Source organism: Rhinoraja longicauda, chromosome 1 (genome assembly GCF_053455715.1).
Source record: "Rhinoraja longicauda isolate Sanriku21f chromosome 1, sRhiLon1.1, whole genome shotgun sequence".
In the NCBI taxonomy this organism is placed as follows: Eukaryota; Metazoa; Chordata; class Chondrichthyes; order Rajiformes; family Arhynchobatidae; genus Rhinoraja; species Rhinoraja longicauda.
In genome coordinates this window covers 96,138,579-96,153,316 of record NC_135953.1, presented here as the reverse complement: position 1 = coordinate 96,153,316, position 14,738 = coordinate 96,138,579, and the positions used below count along the sequence as shown (strand labels likewise).

The window sequence follows — 14,738 nt, the reverse complement described above, 5'->3', positions numbered from 1 at the left end:
CCAAATTACGAGACATCATGCTTTGCCTGTCTATGTAAAAGTTACACAAACATCATTAACCAGCATTTAACCAGCTTTTTCCCAACAATAACAAACCAATGATCTTTTTCCTCCCTGTTTCGTGCATTTTGTGGTCTGAAATCCTGGCAGATCCATCATTTGCATGTATTAACCACATCCCTAAATGCTTTGTTTCAGCAAAATGGATTGTTTTGTTACGTGTCTTGTTATTACGGAAAGGTCCAATGAATATAAGATTGTGATACATTTGCTCTTTAAAATATAATGCTTTGAATGAACCACTTCAGCTAAAATGCTATATTCCAAAACTGGTGTAATAACAAATGTGATTCTGTATTGTGAAGATGATTATCTTGCATTGCAGAAGCTTTTTTTGTGGTCCAATATTTTGATGAAGATTAAATTAATGAATTGGGGCTAGGACTTACAAGGACCTTATACTACAGGTAATCAGGTGAAAAATCATTCTGAGTTCAAGTTTGATAGAAAATTATGGATTTTCAAAATGTCTGAATTTCAAAATGTATTTTAAATTCTTTTTTTTAAAAATGGCATTAACGACGGGCTGTCTGGTTTTCCATTTGCATGTGTAACCATAACTACATTTAAGATTTTTCATAAATCTGAGCCAATAATAAATTAAATTCTGGAATTCCGAAACAAAGACAAAAAGTGCTGAAAACAATCAGCACCATCAATGGAAAAAGAAACAGAATTAATGTTTACAATTCTGGCCAAAGGTCTTCAACCCGAAACATTAGCCCTATTTCGTCCACAGATGCTGCCTGACCTTTTGTGTGTTTCTAGCATGGTCTGTTATTATTTAATCTTGAGCCTCTATGCTATTTGCATTGACAGCAAAATTCCAGTTATATCCAGCGGAAAGACTGTTAAGAATATGCTGCAGTTTTGTCTAGATATTTGTGCCTTTTGTAAATGTCCGTGACACTGAGAGGACATCACCCCAGTTCAATGCTTTGATAAATTAAGTTTGAATCAAGAGGCAGCCTTAGAATCCAACAAGTTGCTTTCCAGCTAGTCTCATTGTTAGCTGAACAATGTACATGTTGGGTGTGGAACATCCAACATTGTCATATATACCAGAATACAATAGAATTCCTTGTTTGCATGAAGATCAGTATACATATTCTCATGATAACTAGAACAATAAGTACAATGACAGTGGAATATTACAAAGATTGTGGTGCAATCTGAAGTAGTGGGGAAAAAAAGTATTAAAGTGCAATAATGAAATAACCAAATGAGGTAGAGTTAAGAGTAGAAATATTTGGCATCACCTCCTGGAAATGGGTGCAAAAGAGATGATTAGTTCAGGAGTCTGATAGCAGTAGGAAAGAAGATGTTCTTAAGTCGGGATGTCCAGGCTTTCAAGCTCCTGTACCTTCACCCTGAGGTAAAATAAAGAAAAGGGAATGACCAGGGGGCTGGCATATTTGATGATACTTGCAGTCTTTTGATTCAACACACCATAAAGATGGAATAGATGGAAGGAAGAAGTGACAAGCTTGTGATGGACTGGTCTGTATTCATCATTGCAGTTTCAGACAGTCAACAGCAAGGCAGTTGCCATACCAGGCTTAAGTGCATTACACCATGCACATTCAATAGTGAATTGTAGAAATTCGAGAGAATCCATGTGGACGTGCCAAATCTCAGATGCTCAAGAAGCCCCCAAAAATGAACAATTCTTGAAGCCTTTCTTAGAACAATCTGATTATAAGTGTCAAGATTTTCTCCTCTTTTATGGGCCATCCATGTGACTTTGTTGCCACCATCTCTATGAATGGACAGCAGTCTTTATCAGGGTAGAGAGGCGGTTTGTGTGCTGGGTGGAAATTCTGTGATTCTATGGTGTTTACAGAGAAAAACTGGGACATACTTTGGATCGTAGAGTATCCTAGAGTATTTGCTCATCTCTGTTCAGTGTACTGCCTCTCTGAAGAGAATATTACTTCTCCAAGGAAGGTAAGTTTGGTGTGAATGGATGAAACACAATTTCAAAATAGATAATGGTTTAATTGGGATACATTGCACAACTAATTCTCTCATAGCATGCAGAATGTTCATTTAAATATAATAATAATTCTTCATGGCCAAATATAAACTACCAAATTTTCATTATGGAGAAACTTAGTAATTAAATTGAGATGAGAACTGATGGGTACAGGAAGTGCCTTTGCATTTATCCTCTGGATCCTGTTATCAGTTTCACCTCCCCCCCCCTTGCCTAAATCCTAATTCCATGATTCAATTCACCCTTTTGACCTGTGTATTTGATCCACATTTGACACCACTCAGTAATAAAGCTTTAAAATCGTATTAAAATCCTTCCAGCCCCTTGTTCTCTCGATCCCTGTAATCTTCTCCATCCTTGCACTCCTCTGAGATCTCAATGTTCTACCAGCACTCTCCTAATCCTCACCTGTTTTGCTCTTACCCAATTTTCTTCACTGCACTGTTTGCAGCAACTGAGATCTTAGGCTTTCGAATTCCTCCAAAGTCCACTCTACCCTTCTAAAATATTGAAAGTCAAGAATGTGTATTTATCATATGCAGGGGAAATGAACCATAAAAAGAGAATCTTTCCTACTGCAGCTTTATGTTCTTGCACTGACAAGGCAGGTATTCATGAGGAAGATTGGATGATGAGAGAAATTGAGGCTCTGGTCAAGAAAAAGGAGACATATAGACAACCAGGGTCTATCTCTCTGGAGGAGGTTTGGGAACTGAGTACGCTCAGCAGAAGTCAGCTGGGCAAAAAGGGGGCAGGAGGTAGCACTGGCAGATAATATTAAAGGCAATTCAAAGAGATTTTATAAATACATTAAGGGAAAAAGGGTAAGTAGAGAAAGAATAGGGCCCCTCAGGAATCAAAGCGGTCAACTCTGTGTGGAGCACAGGAAATGGGCAAGGTTCTCAATAAGTATTTCTCTTCTGTGTTTATCATAGAGAAAGACATGAGGACCAGGGAATTTAGGACAGTCAATGAAAATATCTTAAAAACGGTCATTATTACAGTTCAGGAGGGATTGAATGTCCTAACATGTATTAAGGTAGGCAAATCTCTCAGGCCTGATCAGGTATATCCGAGAACACTGTGAGAAGCTGGAGAAGAAATTCTAGGTGTCCAGACTGAGAAAAATTAGTCATTAAGTATGGGTGAGGTGCCAGAAGACTGGATGGTGGGAAATGTTGTGCCTTTATTTAAGAAGGGTTGCAAGGGAAAGCCTGGGAGGCCAGTGAGCCTAGTATCTGTGGTTAGAATGATACTAAAGAGTATTTTGATGGATAACATGCACATGCATTTTTATAGACAAGGACTGATTAGGGATAGTAAGAATGTTTTTGTATGTGGGAGATTGGGCCTCACGAATCTGATTGAGTTTTTTGATGATGTAACCAAAAAGGTTGTTGAGGCTGTAGACGTTGTCTATATGGATTTTAGCAAGGCATTTGACAAGGTTCTGCATGATAGTGCTCTGGAACACTAGATCGCATGGGATCCAAGGAATCCCAGCTGACTGGATAGACAGTGAGTAGGAAAGAACTGCAGATGCTGGTTTAAATAAAAGATAGACACAAAATGCTGGAGTAAATCAGCGGGACAGGCAGCATTTCTGGAGAGAAGGAATGGGTGATGTTTCGGGTCGAGACCCTTCTTCAGACTGGATAGACAATTGGCTTCATGGAAAGAAGCAAAGAGTAATTGAGGAGGGTTGTTTCTTGGACAGGAGGCCTATGACTGGTAATGTGCCTCAGGGATCGGTGCTGGACCCATTGTTATTTGTGGTTTATATCAACAATTTGGATGAGTATGTACAAGGCATGATTAGTAAGTTTGCAGATGACACGAAAAAGGTATTATAGATAACAAAAATGGTTATCATAGGGTAACAGCAGAATCTTGATCAGTTGGACAAATGGACAGATGAATGCATATAAATGCATTCATGTTTAATGCATAAATGTTTAATGCATATAAATGTGAGGTGTTGCATTTTGGGAAGTCTAGCTAGGGCAGGAACTTCACACTAAATGGCAGGGTTCTGGGAAGTGTTGTAGAGCAGAGGGATCTAGGAGTGCAGGTACATAGTTCCTTGAAAGTGGCATCCAAGATAGATAAGGTGGTCAAGATGGTTTTTGGTACATTGGCCTTCATCAGTCAGGGTATTGAGTATAGAAGTTGGAATGTTATGTTACAGTTGTACAAGGCGCTGTTGAGGCCACAGCTGGAGTATGTGTTCAGTTTTGGTCACCCTGCTTTGGGAAAGATATTGTCTTGCTGGAAAGAGTGCAGAGACAATTTACGAGGATGTTGCCAGGACTTGAGGGCCTGAGTTATGGGGAAAGTTTGGGCAGGCTAGGACTGTGTATCGGAGGATGTGAGGTGATCTTATAGAGATGTATACGATCATGAGGTGTATAGATAGGGTAGATGCAGAGTCTTTACCCAGAGAGGGGAATCAAGAACCAGAGGACATAAGTTTAAGATGAGAAGTGAAAGATTAAATAGGAACCTGAGGGGCTGTTTTCATGCAGAGGGTGATGGGTACATAGAATGAGCTGCTACAGGAAATAGTTCAGACATGAACAATAATCACATTTATAGTAAATGAATTTGAAATGTTCAGACAGATAAGGGCCAAACGCGGGTAGCTGGCAAGATTGGAGATGGGGCACCTTGGTCTGCATTGGCAAGCTTGGCTGAAGGGCCTGTTTCCATGTTGTAGGACTGTGATTCCATGGCACTCCATTAGACTTATTTCTATGATATCTACTGATATTTAGTGATCCAGTGATCTAGTAAATATCTAGTGATATTTCACCGTTAATTGTGCTGTGTATGTGAAAATTGTTCTGAGAAAGTCATAAAGTCATAAAGCATGGAAATGAGCTCTTTAGCCAAACCTGTCTATGCCGACAAAAACGCCCCATCTAAGTCACATTTATCTGCATTTGGCACATCTATCTATATACTAAAACTCTCATTTGTTTGTTTGTTCCTGAACAAAGAAGTTTAATTGAAATTCGTTATATTTTTAGTTATTCACATTTTAAAGTTTAAATCTATCTCCTAGAGAGGGAGGGGGAGGAGGGAGGATAGGGGAGGTTGAGGCGGATGGAGTCGGGGGAGGGGGTTTGGAGGGAGGAGGGGTGGAGGGAGGGGGAGGAGGGGGGAGTGGGGAGGGAGAGGGTGCTACACCAATGCAGGAGAGGTTTACAGTATACAGAACTTTATTTGTCATTCGGTACCGAGGTACCGAACGAAATTACTTTCCAGCAGTCACACAAAAAAAAAAGAACACAAGACACATGACCCCAACACAAACATCCATCACAGTGACTCCAAACACTCCCTCACTGTGATGGAGGCAACAAAACTTCCACTCTCTTCCCCACGCCCACGGACAGACAGCTCGTCCCCGACCGACCCGCACAGTCCCAGCAAGGGGATGGAAGTCCCCGCGGCCGAGCCGCACTGGGCGCTGAAAAGTCCCGCGGCCGAGCCGGGCGATTGAAGGCCCCGCGGCCGAGCCGTACCGGGTGCTGAAACGTCCCGTGGCCGAGCCGGGCGATGGAAGGCCCCGCGGCTGTACCGTGCGCTGCTAAGTCCCGCGGCCGAGCCGCGCCGGGCGATGGAAGGCCCCGCGGCCGAGCCGCACCGGGCACTGCTAAGTCCAGCGGCCGAGCCGCACCGGGCGATGGAAGGCCCCGCGGGCAATGGAAGGCCCCGCGGCCGAGCCGCACCTGGCGCTGAACCGTCCCGCGGCCGCGCCGGGCGATGTTAGGTCCCGCAGCCGAGCCGCACCAGCGATGTAAAGTCCAGCGGCCGAGCCGCACCGGGCGATGGAAGGCCCCGCGGCCGATGGAAGGCCCGCAGTCCGAGCCGCGCCCCGCGCCGTGAGGATGAGACCTAAAAAGGAAAGGTTTCCCCCACCCCCCCACACCCCCCACACATACACAGCCAAAAAAAACAAAAACAAAAACCATCCCAACACCGACACACAACAAAAAAAAAGGAAAAAAGACAAACAGACTGCCAGCGAGCCGCAGCCGTTAGGCGCCGCCACACGATATGGACCCACTTGGTCTGGTATATTACTAAAACTCTCATCTTGTCTGTTTGTTTGTTAGTTTGATTGAACATACCCGAAATACAGCCAAAACGGTACACGACAGCACAACAATTTTAGGTCTACCTTACTCACCATTGGCCTGCAGTTCAAATGGTTGTTATATTTTAAAAGTTATTCGCTTTTTAAAATTTAAAAATCACTTTTTAAACTTTAATAAATCCCTTTTCCACTTACCCTACCTGTCAGCCGTGCCTGCGCAGTAATACCTCCGTGTTCGACGTCACAATGGGAACCCAACGGGTCTGCTCATGTGCAGTTGCGGCCCGTTGATCTAATAATTACGCCGCCGGATCCGCGCGTGCACTCAAAGTGCGCTGGTGGTCCGCCGGGGTTTCTTCCTGTTCAAAGCAACGGCCGTCGCCGTCGAGCTGCCGTTGCAGGAGAGGTTTGCACCCAACGGGTCCACAGGTCACTCTGGACGATGGCCGCCGGAAGCTGGGGTGAGTGGCTCCGTCTCCCCTTTCCTCTCCCCCCTTGGCCAGGGAGAGACTCCTCAGCCGGCGCAGGAGAGGTTTGGATGGAGGGTTGCCGGGCCCGCAGGAGAGGTTTGGACCCAACGGGTCCACACCCGTCTAGTATCCCTCTAAACCTTTCCTTTCCATGTACTAGTTCAAACATCTTATAAATGTGGTTATTGTACATGCCTCCACTACTTCTTCTGGAAGCTCCTTCAATATTCTCACCATTCTCTGTGTGGAAAAAGTTGCTCCTCAGAATCGTATTAAATCTTTTACCTCTCACCTTAAACTTGTTCTTTCTAGTTCCTGTTTCCTCTACCTTGGGGATAAAAAACTCTGCATTCACCTTATCTATTCCCTTCATGATTTTGCACTCCACTATATAATCACCACTCAGCCTCCTGCACTCCGAGGAATAATCTCCTCGCCTCCCTAATCACTCTCTGTAGCTCAGGTACTCGAGCTTCTGGCAATGAAGCTTCTGGCAACATCCTCTTGTCTGCATCGGATAATATTATTATAAACTACAATACCATTTTTGTTTTCACCTGCTGGAATAATGCATGTCACTGATCCTGACTTCCATTTGAAATCACAATGTTATTTATGGTGTAATTACAGGGCTCCTTGGGGAAATCTGGATGCTGACTTGTCACACATGTTTTTAAGTATTAACTTGTTGACTGTAAGGTCTCAAGGACCCATTGGTTAACAATAAACCAAAAAATGCTGGAAACTCTCAGCAGGTCAGGCAGCATCAATGGAAAGAAAAATAGCTAATGTTTCAAGTCTGGGATCTGTCATTAGAACTGAAAAAAAGAGGAACAAGTTTGTACAGGTAGCACGGATGGGAATGGGTGGGGGGGGGGGGGGGGATACGTGGAATAAAGGGAATTTATCTGATGGATTGAGACAGAATAATTTATTCTGGCAGTTAAAAGACAATTAAAATCAGATTATATGCGCAATGAAATTTAATGTGCTGTTACTATCAGCACCGTTGGACATGCCCATTAGTCCCGACAATACAAAATTTAAGCCGTTTTCTTTTCATTTTGTACTGACAAGCCTGCTGGCTGTGCCCTGCAGACATACCATCAGCAGTTTCTCATTGGTAGAGGAGTCTACATTGTGAATATTGAATGCAGTACACTAGATTATGTAAGTGAATTGCTGCGTCACCTGGAAACACTGTTTGGCTCCCTGGATGGTGGGAAGGGAAAAGGTGAAAGGACAGATATCTCATCACTTGCAGGTGTCTACAACAGGGAGTGGTCGGCCAAGTGTGGAATGCTGAAGGGTAAAGACCAGAGATACAATAGCAGTGCTTTCACATTTTCCCACTATCCAGAAATGTTACATTACAGCCTTATTTTAAAATGGATTAAAAAAAAAAAATTCATCAATCTACACACAATACCCCATAATAAAAAAGCAAAAAAAAAGGTGTAAGTAATTTTTTAAAAAAAACTGAAATATCACATTTACATAAGTATTCAGACCCTTTACTCAGTACTTGGTTGAGGCACATTTGGCGATTACAGCCTCAAGTCTTCTTGGGTATTACGTTATAAGCTTGGCACACCTATATTTGGGTAATTTCTCCCGTTCTTCTCTGCAAATCCTCTCAAGCTCTGTCAGGTTGGATGGGGAGCGTCGATGCACAGCTATTTTCAGGTCCCTCCAGAGATGTTCCAGAGATGTTCGATTGGGTTCAAGTCCGGGCTCTGGCTGGGCCACTCAAGGACATTCACAGACTTGTCACAAAGCCACTCCTGCATTGTCTTGGCTGTGTGCTTATGGTCGTTGTCCTGCTGGAAGGTGAACCTCCGCCCCAGTCTGAGGTCCAGAATGCTCTGGAGTAGGTTTTCATCAAGGATCTCTCTGTACTTTACTCCTATCATCTTTCCCTCGATCCTGACTAGTCTCCCAGTTCCTGCCACTGAAAACCATCCCCACAGCATGATGCTGCCACCACTATGCTTCACCATAGGTATGGTATTGGCCAGGTGATGAGCAGTGCCTGGTTTCCTCCAGACATGACGCTTGGCATTCAGGCCAAAGAGTTCAATCTTGGTTTCATCAGACCAGAGAATCTTGTTTCTCATGATCTGAGAGTCCTTTAGGTGCCTTTTGACAAACTCCAAGCAGGCTGTCATGTGCCTTTTACAGAGGAGTGGCTTCCGTCTGGCCACTCTACCATAAAGGCCTGATTGGTGGAGTGCTGCAGATATAGTTGTCCTTCTGGAAGGTTCTCCCATCTTCACAGAGAAACTCTGGAGCTCTGTCAGAGTGACCATTGGGTTCTTGGTTACCTCCCTGACCAAGGCCCTTCTCTCCCGATTGCTCAGTTTGGCCGGGCGTCCAGCTCTATGAGGAGTCCTAGTGGTTCCAAAATTCTTCCATTTAAGAATCACAGAGGCCACCGTGCTCTTCAGGACCTGCAATGCTGTAGAAATTGTTTTCTACCCTTCCCCAGATCTGTGTCTCAACACAATCCTGTCTCGGAGGTCGACAGACAATTCCTTCGTCTTCATGGCTTGGTTTTTGCTCTGACATGCACTGTCAACTGTGGGACCTTATATAGACAGGTGTGTGCCTTTCCAAATCATGTCCAATCAATTTAATTTACCACTGTTGGACTCCAATCAAGTTGTAGAACCATCTCAAGGATATTCAATGGAAACAGGATGCACCTAAGTTCAATTTTGAGTGTCATAGCAAAAGTCTGAATGCTTATGTAAATATGATATTTCAGTTATTTCTTTTTAATTACTTTGCAAAAATTTCTCAACACCTGTTTTCGCTTCTTCATTCTGTGGTTTGTGTGTCGATTGATGATTTAAAAAATGAATGTCATCCATTTTAAATTAAGGCTGTAACATAACAAAATGTGGAAAAAGTGAAGGGGTCTGAATACTTTCTGAATGCACTGTATGTATTGGTAATAACGTGATCGTGTTTGGTACCTAGATAACCATTTAGAGTTACTTTGGAAATTGACAAGCAAAAGAAAAGCTGTCTTGGGAAAGAGAAACAGTCCAGGGGAAATCTAACTGTTTCTATATAACTTCCCAACAGTAATCAGACATCATTGTCTCTTAATGCAGCACACCACAGGTGGCCATTGAAATTGATACGCAATTGCTTCTGTTGACACTAATACAATGATACTCTATGAAACAATGTGACATACAGCATTTAGTATTTTCACCTTGCATATCATTATCAATAACTTATCATTATTAAAATACCTTTATTTTTTAAAATCCTGCAGGGAAAGCAGCTGTTAATACAAGTCTAAATCTCTCTGGCAACTAACCTGCTTTTCTCCATTTACACAATTTTTTTAATAACACTATTTTCTATAACACAAAGTTTCTTAGGATTGCAACTATCGCGATATATCAGAATTACCAGTACTGCATTTGGTGTTTAGTTTAGGTTAGAGATAGAGCATGGAAACAGGTCCTCCGGCCCACTGAGTCTGCACCGGCCAGCGATCCTCACACACTAACACTATCTTACATACATTAGGAACAATTTACAATTATATGAAGCCATTTCACCTACATACCTGTATGTCTTTGGAGTGTGGGAGGAAACCAGAGATCCCAGGGAAAACCCACGCAGGTCACAGGGAGAATGTACAAACTCCGTACAGAATCGAACCCGGGTCTCCTGCGCTGTAAGGCGGCAGCTCTACCACTGCGCCACTGTGCCGCACGTCTGTGTTCACACTGTGGCTTCCTCTACATTTAAGATACCAATCATAGATTCGACGATCGCCACCCAAAACACCTGCGCTCAGATTGCAGGAGTGACGCTGAGCTCCCAGTTGCCAATCACTTTAACTCATCATCCCACTCCTACTGTGACATTACCCTGACACTGTCACCAGGTCCAATACAAGTGCAAGGAACAACACCTCATCTTCTGTGTGGGTATATTGCAGCTTGGAAGTCTCAATATCAATATTTCCAATTTTAGTTAACTTTATTCTCTTTATATAAGAACCATCCATTTTTGCCTGTCATGTTGATGGATAATTGGTAAGTTTGCAGACACAAAAACTGGTGGACTTGTGAATGGTGAAGAAGTCAGTCAAAAGATACATGAAGATATAAATTAGATCAGAGATGGATGGGCAGATATGGAGAGATGGGCAGATAAATGGCAGCTGATGTTTAATCTGGACAAAATGAGGTCTTGTACTTTGGGGGCACGTGGAAAGTATACAGAAAAAGACAGGAGCCCCGGGAACATAAATGTACAGAGGGATCTTGGGGTCCAAGTCCACAGCTCCCTGAAAATGGCAACACAAGTAGATGTAGACACAAGGAACTGCAGATGCTGGTTTACAAAACAAACCCACAGCGTGGTGTAGTAACTCAACGAGTCAGGCAGTGACTTTTCTGGTCGGAACCATTCTTCAGATTGATTGTAATGGGATGGTGAAAGTTGGAAAAGAGGTGGGGGCAGGACAAAGCCAGGCAAGTGATAGGTGGATACAGGCAAGGATTTTTCTGGCACATTGTTGGACAAAGGTTATCAGTGGGAAGAGAAGGCTGTGAAATGTGAAGCCAAAGGAAAGGATATAGATGAAAAGGATCAGGGGAAGGGAAAAGGGGGTGGGATAGTGGGATGAATTGGTGTGGATCCAGGTAGGGCACAGAGATGAGAGGGGAGGAAAAAGAGCAAAGTAGTGTTATTGGTAAATTACTTAAAATTTAAAAAATCAGTGTTCATACTGTTGGGTTGTACACAAGCAGATAGTTTGGTAAAGAATGCATACTGAATATGTAGATATTGGGAAGTCACGTTGCATGTAGATATTGGGAAGTCATGTTGCATGTAGATATTGGGAAGTCACGTTGCATGTAGATATTGGGAAGTCACGTTGCATGTAGATATTGGGAAGTCACGTTGCATGTAGATATTGGGAAGTCACATTGCATGTAGATATTGGGAAGTCACGTTGCATGTAGATATTGGGAAGTCACGTTGCATGTAGATATTGGGAAGTCACATTGCATGTAGATATTGGGAAGTCACGTTGCAACGATATAAAACTTTAGTTTGCTTCACTTGGAGTATTCTATATAATTCTGATTGCTGTGTTGTGGGAGTTATGTGGAGACACTGGAGAGGGTGCAGAAGAGTTCACCAAAATGTTGCCTCAATTAGAGTACAATACAATACAATACAATATAATATATCTTTATTGTCATTGTACAGGGGTACAACGAGATTGGGAATGCGCCTTCCATATGATGCAATAATTTAATTAGCTAGTCAGTATTAATTTAAACAACCCAATGAAACAAATTGTAACAGTTTTAAAACAGAATAAAGTGCAAGTAGATCTGTGCCGGATCACTGTGCGATGTGACCATCCGGCTCAGCAGGACCGGTTCATAGTAGCTATGGCCCTGGGGATGAAGCCGTTCCTGAGTCTGGAGGTGCGGGCGTAGAAGGCCTTGTATCGTCTGCCCGATGGTAGAAGTTCGAACAGGCTGTTGCAGGGGTGTGAAGAGTCTTTGTGGATGCTGATGGCTTTTCTGAGGCATTGTGTGTTGTTGATGCCCTCCAAGGCTGGTAGCTGTGTTCCGATGGTCCTCTGAGCTCTATGGACTTTCCTCTCTGCCTCCGTGCAGCTGAGGTACCACACAGGGATGCCATGTGTTAGGATGCTCTCTATGGTGCAGCGGTAGATTGTCGTCAGCAGCTGTTGGGGTAGACCCGACTTCTTCAGTGTTCTTAGGTAGAGTATTAGCTAGAGGGAGAGCTAAAAATGGAAGTAACTGAAGGAACTCAACGGGACAAACAGCATTTGTGGAGTGAAATGGACAGTTGACATTTCAGACCAAGACCCTTCAAGTATGTTTCCAGCTACAAGGAATTGTTGCAGACAAATGATTAGCTTAATTTGACATTGTGGTCGGCATAGATATCGTGAGCCGAAGAGCCTGTTCTATGATTAACAGCTGCACCTGAAAGGGTCCACCAACAGATTTCCAAAGCGCATTTCTTGTTTTGGATGATGGCCTTTTAACTTGAAAATCACTATGACTCAAATTGAATACTGCTTGACATTTCTTTATGCATTATTCTGTGCGGCCAATTCTCCACCTGTTTCCATGCCCGTCTGTGAAATTTATGACGTATTTCTGTTTGTATTGACTTATCTTACTGGATCTACAGCTATTTAACTGGCAGGGCTTAGGAAAATAGGATGAGCTTTTTTTAAAGCAAACAGAATTTCTGCATTTTATATCAGTAAAATTAATATTGGGGGGATTTTTTTATGTATGGTATTTTTTAAATTAAAATTATCTGACAATCCTTTTGTGTTTCTGCATCTGTTCGTATGGCAGTTTCTCTCTGCTTTTGTGTATTTACTTGTGAAATAAGGAGAGAAGAGGCATGAAATGTGAAGCCAAAGGAAGGGATATAGATGGAAAGGAAGCAGTGAATTTTCAGCTGGTTGTTCTTGAAATCCCAAAGGATTCTGCTCAGTCAGATTGTCTCCAGTGAAAGACCCAGTTGCTATAGTAATAACCATGCAACATCTGAGACGACACCACAATTACAAGGTACCTGTACATGGATGATTGCCACAAATTGTTATCTTTATCAAGTCACAGTTTACATAGATTTTTTTCATATTGTTCTGGTCTGAGTGAAGCCAGCCAGCTGCATCAGGACCGGGGAACCCCAGCGAACCAATTGACACCCTTCATTATGCAGAGTAAGTGAAATCTCTCAGCAGTCCCTTGCTGCAGCCCCTTTGGTGGCTTGTACACTAATTAACAAGCCATCCATATGGAACTTAGACAATTAAAGTGACAGTGTGCCATCTGCCATTCAGTTGGTTGAATCTAAATAATCATTTGAAACAGAACTGAAGAAATCAGTACTTTTCCTGGGGACATGATTAAAGAATGGGTCCAATGTGAACGATTTGTGCCGTAAACAGCAGCTGTGTGGTTGTTCGAATGGACAAGAGGTACGTACGTCCCAGTCAGTAATATATCCAAAAATAAATAACAGGCCAGATCTTGCAGACTTTTGCTGACAATTCTGATCGGAACAGTGGCAATGTGAAATGCAGACATTTGGAACATACTGGCAGGTTCAGAACCCTGAATTTATCATCAGGCTTTATCACTGGATTCCATGTAAAAACCCTGTAGCAGAGACTAGCATTGCTGTGATTCTCTCGTGTTACGTTGGGAAATGGTATTTTCGGTCCTGTTCCAGGTCAGATCTAGGCGAGGGATCGGAGAGCCCATTAAATGGGAATTTTAAACTGTCGAAAGTTAGCTTTAAATTATTTATCACAAATAAGCTCCGAACATTGACTTGGGGGCATTATTTTTGTCTTTGCACTATTGTTTGTTTATATTTTATATTTTTACTGAACTTCCTCTTTGTTTATTAGGTATTTACATATCTGTTGTGCTGCAGCAAGTAAGAATTTCATTGTTACCGTTTTGAGACAAATGACAATAAAACACTCTTGTCTCTCTGGACTCTTGATTTAGTTTAGTTTAGAGATACAGAATAGAAACATGCCCTTTGGCCCACTGAGTCCATATCGACCATCGATCATCCTATCACACGTTCTTTGTTGTCCCACATTCACATCCACTCCCTACACATGGGAGGCAATTTTACAGCAACCAATTAACCTACAAACTCGCACATGTTTTGGAAGTGGAAGAAGCACCGAGAGGAAACCAATGTGGTCAGAGGGAGCACATGCAAACTCCACATTTACAGACCTGAAGTCAGGTTTGAACCCCTGTCTCCAGTGGTGTGAGGCAGCAGCTCTACCAGCTGCGACAGTGTGCCGACTTTTGTGTAATGTTTCTTAATTATTTGTGTTTTTAAAAATTTGTTGTTAACATTTTTATTAATTTTATTTAAAATAACTTTTAAAAACACTAAAATTGAACTACTAACGTCTTCATTTAGCAAAATCTCAACCAGCTTTGTCAGCAGGGTTGATATGATAGGAATGGATTTTTAAATAAAATTTAAAATATCCTCATTTCTTAGTTTTACTACATGCGTGATCATAATGCCTACTGATCAG

General features: G+C 42.5%; 1 protein-coding gene across 32 annotated transcripts in view; it reads left to right on the top strand.

Annotated features, from left to right (window-relative positions):
- Positions 1 to 14,738, top strand: part of LOC144595313 (ankyrin-2-like) — a 447,988-nt gene that overhangs the window by 85,377 nt on the left and 347,873 nt on the right. The gene's annotated exons all lie outside the window — the stretch shown is intronic.